Source organism: Scyliorhinus torazame, chromosome 22, assembly GCF_047496885.1.
Source record: "Scyliorhinus torazame isolate Kashiwa2021f chromosome 22, sScyTor2.1, whole genome shotgun sequence".
NCBI classification, from domain to species: Eukaryota; Metazoa; Chordata; class Chondrichthyes; order Carcharhiniformes; family Scyliorhinidae; genus Scyliorhinus; species Scyliorhinus torazame.
The window spans coordinates 59,681,539-59,687,056 of record NC_092728.1 but is presented as its reverse complement, the minus strand read 5'-3'; the positions used below and the strand labels follow the sequence as shown (position 1 = coordinate 59,687,056).

The 5,518-nt window shown below is 45.4% G+C and overlaps 1 long non-coding RNA gene across 1 annotated transcript; it reads right to left on the bottom strand.

Moving 5' to 3' along the window:
• Positions 1-286: 286 nt before the first annotated feature.
• LOC140398814 (uncharacterized) lies at positions 287-2,253 on the bottom strand. Its single transcript, XR_011937564.1, has 2 exons — positions 2,191-2,253; positions 287-732 (listed from the first exon to the last, which is right to left on the bottom strand). It is a non-coding gene; the product is annotated as an uncharacterized lncRNA (long non-coding RNA).
• Positions 2,254-5,518: the final 3,265 nt, after the last annotated feature.

Genomic DNA, 5,518 nt, shown 5'->3' with positions numbered 1-5,518 from the left:
AAAAAGTTTTGATTCAATTCTTATTCCAGTGTATTCAAGTAGATAATTAGCAATAAAGTTGTATTTTTGACACCCCCAATCAACTGGACTATCGACTTTCATTGGAAGATAAAATAAGAGAGCCTAGATCTGCCAGACATGAATTCTTTCAGGGATGGAGAAGAGGTGGCACGCCAATCTGTGTCATGTTTTGTTGCTTCTAGTTGCCAGTTGGTGTGACTGGTACCCGTGCCACTCCCTCCAGCCTTCTTCATGCCAAAGCAGGCAAAAACAAATACAATCTAAATAACAATTCAATCTCACAATTTATTTTTATAAACATGTTGGCAATGTCCTCAAATGCTCTTGGATTGTACCTTCAAACTCCAAGGAACAGAGCACACCAGCAAAAGCATTTTAGTAATCCAATGATGATCATTAGCGCCTCTTGAGAAAGCAATCGTATCATATTGCAAGTTTAGAAAGCATAAGTGCTTCTGTGCTGCAAGTTTGAGACAGGATGTCTGGGAGACTTGTGCTGACTGCTGTTCAGGACTCTTGATGTTGGCTATATATTAAAAAGCGTCCTTGGCTGGCATGGACAACCTATAATTGAAGAGTAGCCATTGAATGCAGTCTGTAGACAGCAAAGATTAATAAAGCTCAGAGACCATCTCTTATTAACAGAATTGTCCATGTCAGCTACAGACTCTCACAAATGGATTATACGTCAGTTGAACAATTGTCTTTTTCCTAATAAAACAAAACAACAGCACAATCAGACTTTAAATAATGAATGTAACAAATCAAATTGTTTTTGCGCACAATTTCATTATAGAGAATAAATATTGGATTCTTAAAAAAGCAATCAAATACACAAAGTGACAAGCTAAGCATGCAGGAGAATGTCAATCATCAGGCTAAAATTAGGAGCCTGCTGTCATATCACAGATCACAGAATCCCTACAGTGCAGAAACAGGCTGTTTGGCCCATTGAGTCTGCACCGACTCTTTGAATGAACACTCTGCCCATTTACAAGTGTCCACCCCTACCTATCCCCATAATCCCGCCACCTAACTTGCACATCACTGGACATTAAGGGGCAATTTGGCATGCCAATTCACCTAACCCGCATATCTTTGGACTATGGGAGGAAACTGGAGCACGCGGAGGAATCCCACGCAGACACGCGGAGAACGTACAGATCTCCACACAGACAGTCACCCCAGGCTGGAATTGAACCCAGGTCCCTGGCACTGTGAGGCAGCAGTGCTAATCACTGTGCCACCATGCCACCTTCAAGTACGAGGGAAGGATTTGTGAACAAAAGTCCCCATCTGAACATGGTACAATTGCATGCAAATCAACTTTTTTTTTGTTGATAAAGAATCAAAATCCCTCCATATTTTTCAGATTCCAAAATCCGTCCAGTCACAAAATTGTAACCATGGGGAGAATTTTCCTAACCCAGTGCAGGTGGGCTCAAGGGTGAGCATGGTGTGATCCCGTCCGGCTTTCCCAGGGATGGGATGGAAGGGGAATCCCCTTGGACGTATCAAGGAAATCCCTCCATGGACTCACCCTTCTCCATGTCTGCAACCACCTGCAGCTCCACAACTTTCTAAGATGTGTTCACTCCTCTAATTCTGGCCTCTTATGTATCCCTGATTTTATTGCTTCATCATCCACGGATGTGCCTTTGGTTACCTGGGCCCCAAGCTCATCCATACCCTCACTGTACCTCACCACTTCTCTATCTTGTTTTCTTCCTTAACACGCCTTAAAACCTATTGACCAAGATTTTGGTCATCTGACCTGTGTGCTTCAGTGTCCTGGCATAGCACCTTGGACATTTCATTATGATGCATAGGTGGGGTGTTAAAACCTGCTGAATTCACCTTCCTTTTCATAAATCAATGCAAAAAACAGAATCTGCACACAACACTGCTGTCTGTAGAGGGTGTTGCCGGTTGCAACTTAAGTATAGAGCTTTCTCTGACCAGCTTTGTAAACTGTTAATATTGACCTAGCTTTAGAGTTTAAGATTTTTATTTGACTTATTTTGCATCAAAGGAACTTCTAAATAATAGAATGGTGTAAAATATATTCTAAAAATGGCTAAAAATGTCATCTTACATTAATACTGAATGTAATAAACTTGAATTTGAAAGCTGATACACCCTGTAGATAGTAATTCAAATCATTATTACCTTGAATGTGGATGAGATTTAAAAAAACTTTTGATACTCATGTAGGTCATGTGATTTGCAGTCTTCTCACTCCATACCTAAGGGGTGACATCTTGAATGTCGTTCCACCTGGTAAGATCAACTAATATCATTGGTTACTTTGGTCGAAAAAAGAACAAATGACATCAGGGCACCATTATGAGGTAACTGGGATAAAGTGAGAGACATGTTGGGGAGAAAAATGCATAATTCAGCCATTTTATGGATTTCAAATTTGAATTGCAATTTTAGTTCTGTATCATAGTGTGATGGCTCGAGAAACACACTGGAGGCTTCCAGCCATAAACAAGGGGTTCATGGATGAAAGGCAAAGGCTGGAAGTAATACAGGCACTGAACACAGTGGGCACGATTTTCCGCTCCCACGTCGGTTGGGAGAATCGCCTGGGTCACCAAATTTTCCCGCGACGCCGGTCCGACGCCCTCCCGCAATTCTCCCAAGCGGCGAGAACGGCCCCGTCGAGCTCCGCGTGGCGCAGGCCGGAGAATCGCCCGAGACACCCAAAATGGCGATTCTCCGGCACCCCTACTATTCTCATCCCGGGTGGGCCGAGCGGCCAGCCCAAAACAGCGGGTTCCCCCCGGCGCCGTCCATGCCTGGTCGCTGCCGGCGGGAACAGCGCGGGAACGTGGGGGGGCGGCCTGCGGTGGGGGGGGTGGGATCCTGCACCGGGGGCGGGGGGCTCAAATGGGGTCTGGCCCACGATCGGTGCCCACCGATCGTCGGGCCGTCCTCTCTGAAGGAGGACCTCCTTTCTTCCGCAGCCCGGCAAGATCCGTCTGACATCTTCTTGCGGGGCGGACTCGGAGAGGACGGCAACCACGCATGCACGGGTTGACGCCGACCAACCCGTGCATGTGCGGATGACGGCAGTTATGCGGCGCCGGCCGCGTCATGTATGCGGCACCACCTTTACACGGCGCCAAGGCCTGGCGCGTGTAAATGACGCGCCGCCGCTCCTAGCCCATTATCGGGCCCTGAATCGGTCGGGATAGGGGCCATTTCGCGCCGTCATGAACCTCGACGGCGTTCACAATGGCGCAAACACTCTGCCTCCATTTCGGAGAATCCCGCCAAATATAACAGGTCTGGTCACTTTGAGTCCGGGGTCCACACTGCCCGGGTCCTGCTCCCTATTGCTTGGGGTTCACACATTCCCGCCTGATTGACGCCGAGCTGGTCACGTTGTCCGTCAAGTCCGCCTCCCTTAAAGGGGCCATGTGACCACAAGTAGTTAACCTCCAGTTTAAATAAAATTAGAGACACAAAATCGTCCTTATCTACCTCCACCCTCCCACCCCCCACAACATTAGCACACTGGGCTAAATAGCTGGCTTTTAAAGCAGACTAAGGCACGCCAGCAGCACGGTTCAATTCCCATACCAGCCTCCCCGAACAGGCACCGGAATGTGGTGACTAGGGGCTTTTCACAGTAACTTCATTGAAGCCTACTTGTGACAATAAGCGATTTTCATTTTTCATTTTCATTTTTAATTCATAAATTAATTAATTGTTCTGTGAAGTCGTTTGAGAAAGTATTGTTGGTTTTGGAGGGAGCTGGAGGAAGTTCTAAGGAGGTCTCGGTCAGAAAACCATTTTATAATTTTTGATTGATTTGAAGTGAAATGAAAAGTGGTCATTGCAATAAGGTCTCATGCATGCAGCTCACCATATTGTACATTTCAACCACAACAAGCTCTTAGGTTGAATGTAATTATTATTTCTCTGTGACATTTTAGATCCCAGTCTATTAGCCTTTAATTTCTGGTACTGAGATGAAAATTGGAGAGGATCATGGAATACAAATCATTAACAAGGTTCTCAGAAAATACTAAAATTCTATGGAATAAACGCTGCAACCTTAAATTAGGTTGAATTGATTGATTGGCTGGCTGTCCAGAATTGAGCCTTTCTTCCCTGCAGTATTTAATGGGAGCTCCCATAATGGGAGCTTTAGTGAAGCCATTTGTGGGTTCTCCTGCACTTATGAAAGCTCATCTCAGTGTCAAAGTGAAAACCTACAATATGCAATAATGCCCATACAAGTAGCCACCATTCTGAGGTTTAAAATTGAGTTGCAGTTTAGATCAGCACTGTGACTGTACCTACACCACACAGATGGCAATAGTTCCTGTGATGATAAGTAAATTGTCATCTGTATTAGCAACTGTATGTAAATAATAATATATGTGCAACTGTTGTAGTCCCAGCATCTGACCACCAAGTGGTTTGATTATGCAGACACGGGAACTGGTCGCGCCATGGACTGGATTCTCCGTCGTCGGGATGCTCCATTTTGCCGGCAGCCCGGGGGTTTCCCGACAGCGTGGGGCTGCCCCACAATGGGAAACCCCACTGACCAGCCGGTGAAACGGATCATCCCGCCGGCGTGCTGAACCAGGAGGAACGGAGAATACAGCCCCATGTGGCCCAGGAGAAGGTGTAAGTTAGGAATTTGTAGCAGTCGCACATTAGAGTAGCTCTGTAGTATCTTAGTGTAATTACTGTTAGGCATTATTTCCAACAGTATTAATCATGGACAGTTTAGTCATTTGTTTGTGTGTCAGTAATAAATAACATTGTTTATAAAACAAAGTCTAATGTTTTTTGTGCACACGATTGAACATCAGCCCAATTAAAGAATATTACAGTTCAAAGAGGCCACCTTTAAAAGGCACCTTCACTGCCACCTTTAAAAGGGCAATTAGGGATGGCCAATAAATGCTGGCCGAGCCAGCGAAACCCCACCTCCCACGAGTGATTTTTTTTTAAATTCAAAAAGTCTGTGATATTGGAATGGAAAGGGTATTGAAACATCCCAGAGTTTTCAGAAGTTAGAGTCATATAAGTCAAATCAACAAGGCTGTATGACATAACAATTTCATAAAATCTGATATGTATAAAAGCAACTTTTTTCTTTTATCGGGTATTCATCCTCCAGGACGTCTGCTCACACAGACTGCAGACCATTCACAGGACACAGACTACAGAAGGGAAAAACACTCTTGTTCCTCGTGTCCTGCTTGAAAAAATAGCTACCGATCATGGAGTAGAATTTGCACATGCTTTCTGATTTCCTGTTGTCACTTTACTAGAAGTTGGATACGGTGATATGCCTGTGAATAGTACTGTACATAGTTAGCAATGCGAACTCCAGCCAGCTGGTGGCGTCGGAGCAGTCAAAATGGTGGCCCAAGCTTCTCGAAGGCGCTCCTCCACCGGCAATCCCGCGCACCCGAATCTGCAAGTGGCCCACACACATGCGCAGTTCGCACGGAGACTGGAACCA